The 13297-nt window shown below is 42.8% G+C and overlaps 1 pseudogene; it reads right to left on the bottom strand.

Moving 5' to 3' along the window:
- Positions 1-4934: 4934 nt before the first annotated feature.
- On the bottom strand, positions 4935-6928 carry LOC146406298 (large ribosomal subunit protein uL22 pseudogene; annotated as a pseudogene).
- Positions 6929-13297: the final 6369 nt, after the last annotated feature.

Below are 13297 nucleotides of genomic sequence, written 5' to 3'. Positions count from 1 at the left end.
CTCAGAGTCTTATGGTTGAAATGGAAGTGTTGGCCAACCTGAGAGTTTATTTGGGGGTTCTGGGGGGAGATTCTGTTTCAGGGTGCATTCAGGTTGTCAGCAGAATTCAGGTGTATGCCGTGTGGCACTGAGGTCCCATTTCCTTGATGACTGTTATCCATGGATCATCCTCAGCTTCACAGGCCCCCTCATTCCCTAGCTCATGGCTCCTTTCATTTTTAAAGCCAACAAAAGTGGGTCAAATCCATTCTAAGCTTTGTATCTCTCTAATCTCCCCTTCTGCCTTCTCTTTTTAACTCTAGTCTCAGAAAGTTCTCTGCTTTTAAGAGCTCATTTGATTAGGTTGAGTTTAGCTAGATAATCCAGGAGAATTTTCCTGTTTTTAGGTCTGCAACTATGTTTCTCTTTTCTTCTATAGCTGCACCTGCAGCATGTGGAAGTTCCTGGGCTAGGGGTCTAATTGGAGCTACAGCTGCCTTCAGACACCGCAGTCACAGCAACACAGGATCTGAGCTGCATCTGTGACCTACCCTGAAGCCTGCAGCAACACTGGGTCCTTAACCCATTGAATGAGGCCAGGGATCCAACCTGCATCTTCACTAACATTTTCAACCTGCTGAGCCACAACAGGAACTCCATAAGGTCTGCAACTTTAATTGCAAGTGCAAAGTTCCTTTTTCTAATTCTACTAAGAATTAGAGCATGGACATTTTTGATGGACCAGTCTGTCCCATGCTGTTAGCTGCAAATAACAGAAATATCAGTCTTAAATGGTTTAAATGAAAAAACATGTATATTAAATGTATATAAAACACAGATCACCAGTGTAGACCATCAAGGCCCCGGCTTTGCTTCTAGCTAGGCTTCCCCTCCATGTATTGTATTTATCCTCGTCTTAGTAGCAGAGTGGTTCCAGATGACATGTTTAGATATAATGGAGGCCAGAGGAAGAAGATAGACTCTTCCTTCCTATGTCTGCATTTTAGAAGCTCCAAAGACTTCCCTCCATCCCTCATTGGCTAGAATTGGGTGACATGCCCGTTCTTCAATCAGCCACTGAGAAAGGTCATTGGAATTACCCCAAATGGCTTAGATTAATCATATGGGAGTGCTATGGCTGTTGTAAGTCAACCACAATACCTGCTTCGAACTGTTCACTATTCTTTTGTGTCATGCTTTCTCCACTTTTGTGCTTTCATTTTTACTCATTTCTTCGTAAAAATGAGCTTTTTTCTCTCACACTCCACCCAAGTCCTATATTTTCTTTAAGCCCAAGAGCATCACATTTCTTTCCTAAAATCTCGTCAAATGCATTCCTCCCTCCAGTGTCTCCCTTCTTGGTAGCGTGCCTCTGTCTGACACACTGTTTGTGACCCCATGTGGCCTGTTTCTCCAATGTTCCTCATCTTAACTAGGTTATAACTAGGTCGTTGCTAGGACATGAGCAATGACTTTTACAAACAGTGACTCTGGGGATGAGTTCATCAATTTTGTACCTAGCATTAATTGCAAAGTTTGAGGGTGCTGTCCTCACAAGACCACCATCTGAATACATATATATATTCTTTTTCATATTCTTTTCCTTTATGGTTTATCACAGGAGATTGCATATAGTTCCCTATGCTACACTGTAGGACCTTGTTGTTCAAATTCTTTACTATACACTTCACGGTAAGTATTTTAGTGACAGACACCAACTTGGTTATTACCAGGGCCTTCAGCAAAGTTTTGCTGATAATCAAATTAATATTTAGAAAGTCTTAAAGGCCAATACTTAAAGAGCAATGAACATTTTGTGCCATTCCTCTAAAGCTTTATTTTTCAACTTTCTTCCTTCTCTACGGGAATGCTTCCTCTCACTCATAATGTAGAATAAGCAAGAGTACCTCTCTCTTGCTTTTTCTTCACGAGTTATATAAGATAATTAAGACATAATTGCTTTCCTTTTTTCTTAATCTGGAACAAAGAAATGGTGTAAGAATAAACAACAAGGCCACAGGCTGAGTACTCTTGCAAACACTTTACCTCCTGGAAAGAAAAAGCAAATGATCTTCATTAAACATTAACAATATTAGTTAATTATTGCAGCAATTACAAAATCATGGGCCTTTTCTACCTCTAATTCAATATTTTTTAGACTTTAAAAAAACCCATCCTTTTATTGATATCGCATTAGAAACTTTTTTGTTTCTAATCTTATGACTCTAGTCCTAAGAATCTAGTAAAAGGGATAAACCAGCTGAGTGAGGTTATAGGAGAGGACAACAAGTCTTGACACATATTATTGATACAAAAGAGTCATCGTCTCTGGGGGATTCTGAGGTTCCAAAATATGCAAAGTCAAAATGTGGAGATAGGAGTTCCTCTTGTGGCTCAGCAGTTAACAAACCTGACTAGCATCCATGAGGACTCAGGTTCGATCCCTGGCCTCGCTCAGTGGGTTAAGGATCTGGCATTGCCATGAGCTGTGGTGTAGGTCACAGACGTGGCTTAGATCCCAAGTTGCTGTGGCTGTGGCTGTGGCCAGCCACTACAGCTCCGGTTGGACCCCTAGCTGGGAATCTCCGTATGCTGTGTGTGCGGCCCTAAAAAAAGGGGCAGGGGGATATATATGAGCATTTTATTTTGCCTTTCAAGTTAATGTCACTCTTTAGACATGAATGGCAGTGGGTGGATGGGCGGATGGGTTTAGGATTCTGAAGTGCTCTTGCAAGCCTAGAGGAGTATATATCATCCCATTTTCCTATAAAATTGGATTGTGATGATCATTGTACAATTATAAATGTAATAAATTCATTGAGTAATAAAAAATAGAAAAAAGCAAATAAAATATTTAGTTTTAAAATTATATTCACTAAAATTCAGTCTTTTCGATGTACAGGCCAGTGAGTACTGATAAAAACAGTCATATGTCCACCACTCTAGTTAGTATAGAAATGTTCTATCATCATCACCCTTCCAAATTAATCATATGGGAGTGCTATGGCTGTTGTAAGTCAACCACAATACCTGCTTCGAACTGTTCACTATTCTTTTGTGTGTGTGGTGTTAACCACTTTCTAAGCCCAAACCCTTGTCAACCACTGATCTGTTCTCTAGCTCAACAGTTCGCCTTTTCCAGAGTGTCATGTGAATAGAGTAGCATTATAGGACTAGCTTTTTTCATTTAGCATAATGCATTTGAGAATAAGTCATGTATTGAAAGTTCATTCTTTCATTGCTATGAACATTTGTTTATTCATAGTTATCCATGAATCTGTGGAAGGACATCACTCCTCTCTGTTTTAGTATCAAAACGTGATAATCTTAACACATCTTGTTGTTGAGAGGACCAAACAAAAGAATAGCCTCATATTCTACACATAGTGAAGTTCTGAATTCAAGGAACGTCAAGTAAAAGTATGAGACAATTGCTCTGTTTTTAATCATTACGGTTTTTGTTTCAGAGAGTTGCACCTTAATGTAAGCTTAGGATTATGCTAGATACAATAATGAAAATACCAAATACTCTCCAAATACAACACATGAGTTAGACATCATCTTTGTCCTCTGACCTAATCCAATATGGGACTGCTGTTTGCTAGGTAATCACAGTCTTTGTGAGACTCAAGAGGAAAAGAAAAAAAAAAACAAAACAAAACACTTATTGTATAACCTAATGACATTCTGAAATCATAACTGAATTCTAACTTTCATCAGTACAATTCCCTATCAAATATTTTGAGTGACATTTTTCTTGTCTTAGCTACTTTCATCCTTAGTGATCAGAATTTCTTTGGCTGCCCTAATATTAAACAGATGTGGACAGGAGGGTTTTTTGGCTGCAACACCTCCTATAGTGCTGATCCAGAGGGTAGCTCCAGTTGATCTGGCTGGAAGGGGGTGTGTTCCTTTGTCATCTATAAGTGCGAGACCCTTCTGAGGCTCTGGGAAGGGTCAGACTTTCCAAATGGATTGTGGCCAGCCGTTGTCAAATGTGAAACTTATGTTACAGTAGCATCTTCCTCATTGTAAGTTTCACTTTTAGTTTCCTTCCTTCCTTGGTGACCAACTTGTTTCTTTGTTTTGTCAGATGGTTTTGGTGGCAGTTTTTGTTAATTTCTGAAGAAAATTACTGACTTCTGACTTCACCCTCTGTGATGGTGTTAAGTAATAGAAAACTGGCAGGCTGAATTAGTAAACTTAGTAAATCCCCGTCAGTTTGACCCAGTGATACACTTTCAAAGGATCTAACCATGTTTAGAACTGCATGTGAAGATACAAATGAGAAGGTGTGAAGTTACATGGGCTGGAAACCCAGAGTTGCCCTTGTGATCACATTAAGTTGCCACATAAGGCAAGTTCCTGTTGTGGCGCAGTGGAAACGAATCTGACTAGGAAACATGAGGTTATGGGTTTGATCCCTAGCTTTGCTTAGTGGGTTAAGGATCTGGCGTTGCTATGAGCTGTGGTGTAGGTCGCCGACCTGGCTCAGATCTGGTATTGCTGTAACTGTGGTGTAAGCTGGCAGCTGTAGCTCCAATTAGACCCCTGGTTTGGGAACCTCCATGTGCCGCAGGTGCCGCCCTGAAAAGAAAAAAAAAAAGTTGCCACATAAGGAAGGGAAAGGGTTTTTGCAATGACTAGGCCTTCTTCCACAAGGTTCTACTAGCACAGAGGCAAGTAACCCAGATCAAACACTTCAGGAGAAGCATTCTTTTGGTTCCTATTACAATGCAATTTTATTTCTAAGGAAAAGGCTTGTCAGTTCTTACTGAGTTGGAGAACTCCCAGAAAATAGTTCATGATAAAGCATTGAATAATGGCAGACATACACATACCCCCATTTCAGATTCACAATCCCCCTGCATGAGAGATGTTACTATCCCCATATTGCAAAAGAGGAAACTGAGTCTTCTTTTAAATTTTCTTTGCGTTTATTTTTTCCGCACAATTTATTCCTGACCCATAAGTTTTTGTTTCTTCTGGGCTATCTTTTTCTTCTGTGCAACCTCTTCTTCTGGCTTAGAAACAAACTGCTCTTTTTCAGTAAGGATCATCTCAATGTGGCAGGGAGAACACATGTAAGGGTTTATCTGATCATGAGCGCTGTAAGTCCTGAGCTGCATCTTGGGGGCTTTGTTCACCTGGATGTGCTCAATGACCAGAGAATCTATATCTAAGCCCTTAAATTCAGAATTACTCTACATTTTTGAGCATGTGCAATAAAAATTCAGCACTTTTTTGGGGCCAGTGACCCTGGATCCAGCCCCAAGGTTTGACCTGGGCACACCTACCAACTCCACCACTGTAATGACTGAATGGCACACATTGCTTCTGTAAAGTGACATCCTTAAGATACTTGCTGGCTTTTTGGATATGCATACCCTTAATGGCCTGGGCAGTTTCACGAGTGTTCTTAACGTGAACACGAAGATTTGAACTTCTTGACTGGCATGATTGTGTAGGGTTTTCTAGGTCAAGTGAATAGAGGTCACCTCAGGCCGCTTACCAGAAAAGGAGGAAATTGAGTCTTAAAGGACCTTTATCAAGGCCACCCACCTGGTGCCAAAGTCCATGCAGGACACAATCTTCACCTCTGCATTCTGTCTCTGTGGATGAGGTCCGTATATTTACAGAAGGAACAGCATGAGGGACTCCCAGTTCTAGAGAAAATGGATTATGTTAAAGTGAGAGAACAACCTTTTTGGCAACATTCCTGTCAAAACCCCAGAACTGCAGGAAATGGCATGACCTCAAATGAATGAGAAGTGAAGAGATGTGAGTGGAGCTGAGCAGACTTGGGGATGAGAAAATGTGACTTGAATTAGAAATAAATATGTTTGTAACAGGGAGTGATAAAGAAAAAAGTAAAGAAAAAGGCTGTGTCAAAATCTGAAAGAAAGTAGAGGCAATAGCCCTATGTTGAAAGAAGCCATACTGAGATATTTTAGAAAATATTGCTTCTTCAGCATTTTGCATCTTCGCTCAAATGGCACACTTTGTTTATTTAATGCTTCACTTTTTCTAGCCTTTGGTCAGAGAGGCAGCCTCATTACCTTCATTTTTTACTGGCTGTCGAGACAGCTCAGGTTCAGATGGGCCAAACCGAGGTAATGACCCAGGCAGGGTAAATGGGAAACTTTCTGTTCTCTTGGGAACAAGTCATCAGTTTATTTCCTGAATGCTAAATTCTTTCTGAAAATAATATACAAAATCAATGCAAGCTAGTTCCTGAATTTTTTTTATTCAAGAAAATTTAAGCTGAGCATTACCAGCTCATGCATCAATGTCTAGGAAATACTTACAATGAAATGGGCTCTGGGAAAAGGCATCAAAAAGTCAGTGCTAGCAACATGGATGGAACTAGAGACTCTCATCCTGAGTGAAGTAAGTCAGAAAGAGAAAGACAAATACCATATGATATCACTTATATCTGAAATCTAATATTGGGCACAAATGAAACTTTCCACAGAAAAGAAAATCCTGGACTTGGAGAATAGACTTGTGGTTGCCAAGGGGGAGGGGAGGGAGTGGGATGGATTGAGAGCTTGGGGTTAATAGATGCAAACTATTGCTTTTGGAATGGATTAGCAATGAGATCCTGCTGTGTAGCACTGAGAACTATGTCTGGTCACTTATGATGGAGCATGATAATGGGAGAAAAAAGAATGTGTACATGTATGTGTAACTGGGTCACCATGCTGTACAGTAGAAAAAAAATTGTATTGGGGAAATAACAGTAAAAAAATTATAAAAAAAAGTCAGTGCTGAGTTTCTAAAAGAACTCTTGAGGTTCCATCTACCATTCTCTCTCTGAATTCTGTCCTGAGTCTTTTGTGGAGCTGGTGGGTCATTCTTGCCCAGGATGGATGGAAGAGAAGTGTTTACATGATGGGGATGCTCTTCCTTCCTTACCTGTTCTCCCCTCTTCCTTCTCATCAGTCATCACCAGAGCAGGCAGGGCTTCATTTCAGCACTTGCTCTAAGAGTGAAAACAAAACAACCAGGGTTGGCTCACAACATTGGGCTATTATTTTCCTAGAACCATTTGTGTTAACAGTCATACCCTCCCCTCCTGCAGTCACGCCTTGCCATTACCCTTAATTATGGCCAAAGCTGAAGTATTATTCAGGGAAATACAACCTCTGCTGTCTGGCCAAACCTAACCAGTGCTTTTTGGTTTTGGTTTTTTTTTTTTTTTTTTTTTTTTTGCTTTTTAGGGCCCTACCCGCCACATTGGAGGTTCCCAGTCTAGGGGCTGAATTGGAGCTACAGCTGCCAGCCACAGCCACAGTCACACTATGCCAGATTCAAGCCACGTCTTTGACCTACACCACAGCTCATGGCAATGCCAGATCCTTAACCCACTGAGTGAGGCCAGGGATTGAACCCACAACCTCATGGTTCCTAGTTGTATTCTTTTTTTTTTTTTTTTTTTTTGTCTTTGCTATTTCTTTGGGCTGCTCCCGCGGCATATGGAGGTTCCCAGGCTAGGGGTCCAATCGGAGCTGTAGCCACCAGCCTACGCCAGAGCCACAGCAACGCGGGATCCGAGCCGCGTCTGCAACCTACACCACAGCTCATGGCAACGCCGGATCGTTAACCCACTGAGCAAGGGCAGGGACTGAACCCGCAACCTCATGATTCCTAGTCGGATTCGTTAACCACTGCGCCACGATGGGAACTCCCCTAGTTGTATTCTTTCCCACTGTGCCACAATGGGAACTCCCCTAACTAGTGTTTTGACAAAAGACCGCCACAGTCCCCTGACCCTCCCCCAACAGAAATATCTATATCATTCATGCTTGTATGTGCTTTCCTATGGAATCTTTTCCTCTTACCATGTGATTCAATTCATCTGGACATGAAGCCTTTGTATTTAGTGCGGGATCATGTGCACCATCTCATAAAGTCTCACTTGGTATAATAGTTTAAGAATTTCAAAGGAGGCAGTATTGTGAACAAGATCTCAGTAGAATTCATAACAGCAACTGTTTCTCTTCACCTCTTTTCAATATCCACCCATCAAAGTGTAAAGGAATAAGCATTCTTCCTCTTTTTTGCAACCCTTTCACTTCTTTGGTGTAATACACTCCAATGCTCTCAGCTTCTATTACCCTGCTTGCTAGGGCTGCCATTAGAAAGCACTCAGACTGTGAGGCTGAAGCAACAGAACTTTATTTTCCCACAAGATCATGCTGTCAGTAGGTTCAATTTTTCCTGAGGCCTCACTCCCTGACTTGGGTCATAATTTCAGCAGATGGCAGAGCTAGGATTCAAATCCAGATGATTCAGTTTAAGAGTGTAATGCTGCCCTCCACTAACTGCTGTTTTATCTTGTTGTGCACGAGGGTTCCAAGCCGTGTTATTTGCACCCATAGAATCAGAGGTCTTCACCATCCTTTGGATAACTTACATTCTTCCCCAAAACTTAAATGGGGAAGGAATTTGAAGGTGATCTAGAAACCTGTGCAGTGTATGCCTCCCACTTTTGGCAATCTTTAGTATCAACACCATTTAGTCAATAGTTCTGTGTATGTTTCTATAATCATGCATTCAGGCAACTCTCATGCCTCTTTTATTTTTTAAACTTTATTTTATTTTTATTATTTTTTTAAAAAATGGCTGCGCTCGAGGCATATGGAAATTCCTGGGCCAGGGATTAAATCCGAGCCACAGCTGCAGCAACACCAGATCCTTAACCCACTTCGATGGGCCAGGGATGGGACCTGCACCTCTGCAGAGACCAGAGCCCCCTCAGTCAAATTTCTAACACATTACGCCACAGAAGGAACTCCTCATGTCTCTTTTCAACTCTTATTATACTAGGATGTATGGACAGTGATAATTGCTTCTAATTGAATAATAGTCAGTAGTCATATGAAAAATACAAACTGCAATCTTTAAAACTCTACCAGGCCTTCTACCATGTCCTAATCATTTTGTATAGATCCAACATTGTGAGGGAAAAGAAAGACATTCTCAATAGAATTTTTGCTTTCCTGTAGGCTTTGGAAGAACAATAGTATTTGTCATTGGGCTTCTTTCAAAATACAATTGGAGGAGGTCATAGAGAGGATATGACCGCCAGTTGACCAGGACAATCAGAGATTCCTCATTCCACCCCCTATCCTGAGGGCATATGTTTTGCCCACTGTTCTCAAACTAGCAGCTGTTTCAAGGAACAAATCTTCTTTTTTTGGTGTGTGTGTGTCTTTTTGCCTTTTCTAAGGCCGCTTCCTGCGGCATATGGAGATTCCCAGGCTAGGGGTCGAATTGGAGCTGCAGTCTCCAGCCTACACCACAGCCACAGCAACGTGGGATCTGAGCCGTGTCTGCAACCTACACCACAGCTCATGTCAACGCCAGATCCCTAACCCGCTGAGCAAGGCCAGGGATCGAACCCTCATGGTTCCTATTTGGATTCGTTAACTCCTTTTTTTTGTTTTTGTTTTTGTCTTCTTTTTTAATTGCTGCACTTGGGGCATATAGAAGTTATTGGGAAGGAACTGACTCCAAGCCACAGCTGTGACCTATGCTGTGGCTGCTGCTGGATCCTTTAACCCACTGCCCTGGGCTGGAGGTTAAACTGGTGTCTCTGCAGTGACCAGAGCCACTGCAGTCAAGTTCTTAACCCACTGTGCCTCAGCAGAAACTCCCTCAAAGGAACAGGTCTTGAGAGAGCATGGTGGTTTTGTTGAGACCATCTGGTGGGTGTATGTGACTGAGCCCCAATAAGGCCTCTATATAACCTTTGAGATTCTGGCGGGTGGATGTGGAGATTGAATCATCTTGCAGCAGTTCAAGACAAACCTCATAGGTAAGTTCTCTTGCTTATTACATCTGCCACCTAGCAGTCTGGAGTGGTCTGTCTATGGCCTCTCCTTGCCCTCTGCGTCCAGGGACTGGCTTTGACTTTCACCTGGGGAACTTCTGAGGATGCAAACCAACAACATTCCATCATTTCCAGGCCAAAAGATTGAATTAAAGGGGCAGTTGCATCCTTGCATGAGTTAGCCAGCCAGCCAGCACTTGCTTTTCCCCCCTACGTAGCCCCTTTATTTTCCACTTTCTTCTACCTTCTGAGCCCAGAGAGCAACTAGAAATGCTTCATTTCCTTGGAGAAAAGGTGTTCAACTAACAAAACAAAACTTGAAAGTAAGTATAGAATTTAAGTATAAATCATCTCTTGTAGTTTGGGAAGATTGGTATGCTCCCAGTTTTTCAGAAATTATAGAGGTAACTATGATGCCTTACAAGTTGGTGGCAGGTGTTTGCTCTGATACTTTTTTAAAATACACGTGAGGGGAAAGGCTACCTTTGAAGGTACAAGTAGTGCTATGAGGCTGTGTAGGGATTCCTTGTAAATCAAAGTGGGGACTGCAAGGTTACCAGCAGTAAGGTGGATACGTTCGGTAGTGCTCACATACTTGTGTATTTCTCATGCTTGGCTTCTTAACGTACTTTCTGAGTGGCAACTGCAGTGGGAAACTGGAAGATTCTGTGAATCATTATGACGCCCTACAAATCTAGTGAAGGAAATGAATGAGACCCTAATGGGTGAAAGATAGTGAGTAAGCTCATCCGTGGAAACTGTCAATCCAGTTATTTCAGCTAGCCCCCCACCAAATCAAATCCCCACTTCATCAATTATTAGACTATCAGTAGAAAAGACAGCCTGAATTTCCAAATGGATAGTGTCAAGGACAGTGACATTAACAGAGTTTCTTTTCATGAAACTGGCAACGGGTTTAGCCAGAGGACATGAGTTGTTTAATTACATTCTATGTTACTGTTTTTTGTGTCAAATCAAGAATCTAAGTAAGAAGTCATCCCCTCCCCCCCATAGGTATACATTATTTATTCATTTTTTTCTTTTCGACTGCCCCGCAGCATATGGGAGTTCCCAGGCCAGGGACTGAATCTGAGCAATGCTGGATCCTTAACTCAGTGCACCAGGCCAGGGCTTGAACCCATACCCTTGAAGCAGCCGGACCCACTGCAGAGACAATGCAGATCCTCCTATGCCACAGCGGGAACTCCTAGCTATTCATTTTTAAAAAGCAAAAAAAAAGTCACCCACGTATATACCAGCTTAAAATTCCTTCTTTCACAGTTCACTGTGGATAAAGAGATTTATCTGAGATTGTATTTCTCAGGCTCACCATTTTTCAATAAATTCAGCCTCTTCCCAGGTGTATGCTCTGGAGAGGCTGGCTTGTTTGAGATGTTAACGATTACCACCGCTGAGGAGAGGAGCTTTAGTGTTCTTATCTTGTAGATGAGACTATTAACTGCCCAGAGGAAAATCGATTAGAAGCCTCACTGGAACTCTTGCCTGCTCAGACCAAGACAATCGGGCACCAAGGAGCCGACCCCACGTTGCTTCTCTACCAACCTCGGTGACCTCTCCAGGTTAGTTGGCAAACCCTTTGGGGAGCGTCCTCCAATGCCAGTCAGCTAGCCCTGAGCCCAATGCACTGTCAGGTGCTTACACAGCTACTTTGAAACTAGAGATGTCCTGGAAGATGGCAGGTGGAGGAAGTGGGATGGGGGGGTTTAGGTATGTCTGTGCTGTAAGGATAGAGGATTTACATGATTGAAGTAAAGCCTCTTAGAGCTCTTTGTTTCCAAAGTTCCTTATAGTTTTTCTTTGTCCCTATTTGTTGCACCGTATAGACTGTCTGACCATTGCTGCAGATCATTTGAATTTTAATTTTCAATTACTTTAATTTTTTTTTTTTTTTCAGGGCCACACCCGGGACATACAGAAGTTCCCGGGCCAGAGGTTCAATCAGAGCTGTAGCTGCCGGCCTACACCACAGCCACAGCAATGCCAGATCCGAGCTGCATCTGCGACCTACACCACAGTTCACGGCATTGATGGACCCTTAACCCACTGAATGGGGCCAGGGCTCCAATCTGTGTCTTCATGGATACTAGTCAGGTTCGTTATCACTGAGCCACCAGGAGAACTTGCATTTGAATTTTAGAACACAAACCCAGCCCTTCCAGGGCAGATGGACACAGACTGTCTACCTGAAGAGGGGTTCATTTTTACTGCAACCTTGGAATGCACCCCAGATCACATTCCCTCAAAATCAAACTTGCATACTCAGAATCTCCGTTCCCTCAGTGTTCCATGTGCTTGATTTCCTCCCTTCCCCCCTTAGATGGGGACAGATCCCTGGGTGGATGTGTGTACTAAAAAGCAAAACTAGAGTTTCCGTTGTGGCCCAGAAGGTTGAGAGCCTGACTAGTATCCATGAGGATGTGGGTTCGATCCCTGGCCTCTCTCAGTAGGTTAAAGATTCAGTGTTGCTGTGAGCTGCTGTGTAGGTCACAGATGCAGCTTGGATACTCTGTTGCTGTGGTGTAGGCTGGCAGCTGCGGCTCTGGTTTGACCCCTAGGCCTGGGAATTTCTATATGCCACTGGTGTGGCCCCAAAAAGAAAAAAAAAAAAAAAAGGCAAATTTGCCATTGCTGGAGGTGAGTCGTTAAGATTGTTGGAAGACCTTGACATGTCACAGTACTCCTCAACCCCATCTCCAGCACTGCTGCAACTTGGGTCCCCACAGTAGGACTGTGTTTCAACCTAGTGTGCCTCAACTTCTAGATGAAGCCAGGCCAGGGGTGATGGGCAAGGTAGGCAGCCGTGAGCCTCCAAGCAGGGACACATCTCCCTGCTGCCTGCCTTCCCAGTGTTGGGAGGGATGGGAGTGGTTGGCCGCTGGCCTAGGGTCTCAGCTGCCACACGGGGCAGGAAATCAAGGATGCACATTTAAAATGCAAGCACTTGTTTCCAATCTGTCTCACTAATACAGCAGCAAGCTTAACGGCTGGTGCTTGGGGCATGAGAAATACACTGACAAAGTTTTCTCTGATTAAGGCAGTTTTAATTGATGGCGCTTGGCAGTGAGATCCCACTTTCTGGCTTCCCCCCAACTCCCTCCACCCCTTTTGATTTTAAGAAAGCAAAGTAACGTTTTTTTCCCCCCTTATTTTCTTTCTTTTCCCCTGGGCCAAATGTCTAGCACATTGTGAATGAAATGAAGAACCTCTAGGGGTCAGTGCAGCATAAAAAGTGGCGGGGGCTCACAGCTGAGCTGAATCTTTGAGGTTTCCATCACAGCCTCGCCTCTATTTCATCCCAATGAGGGTCCGGTTTCATTACTTCCTACTGTGCCTAGTTCCAGAAACAATCCCCCCCTCGTTGGCCATTTTCTTTCATATAAATTTAAACATTTGCAATCAAAGGCAGCTCTAATTTGAAATTCAGGACTGTTTGTGGTGTTTTCAGCTATGTTGCTTTTC

Source organism: Sus scrofa, chromosome 1 (genome assembly GCF_054392235.1).
Source record: "Sus scrofa isolate SSC_HxYL_T2T_F1_AM1 chromosome 1, Sscrofa_HxYL_maternal_Yorkshire_Landrace_v2.0, whole genome shotgun sequence".
Taxonomy (NCBI): Eukaryota; Metazoa; Chordata; class Mammalia; order Artiodactyla; family Suidae; genus Sus; species Sus scrofa.
The sequence above is the reverse complement of the archived record's forward strand: the minus strand, read 5'-3'. Positions and strand labels throughout refer to the sequence as shown.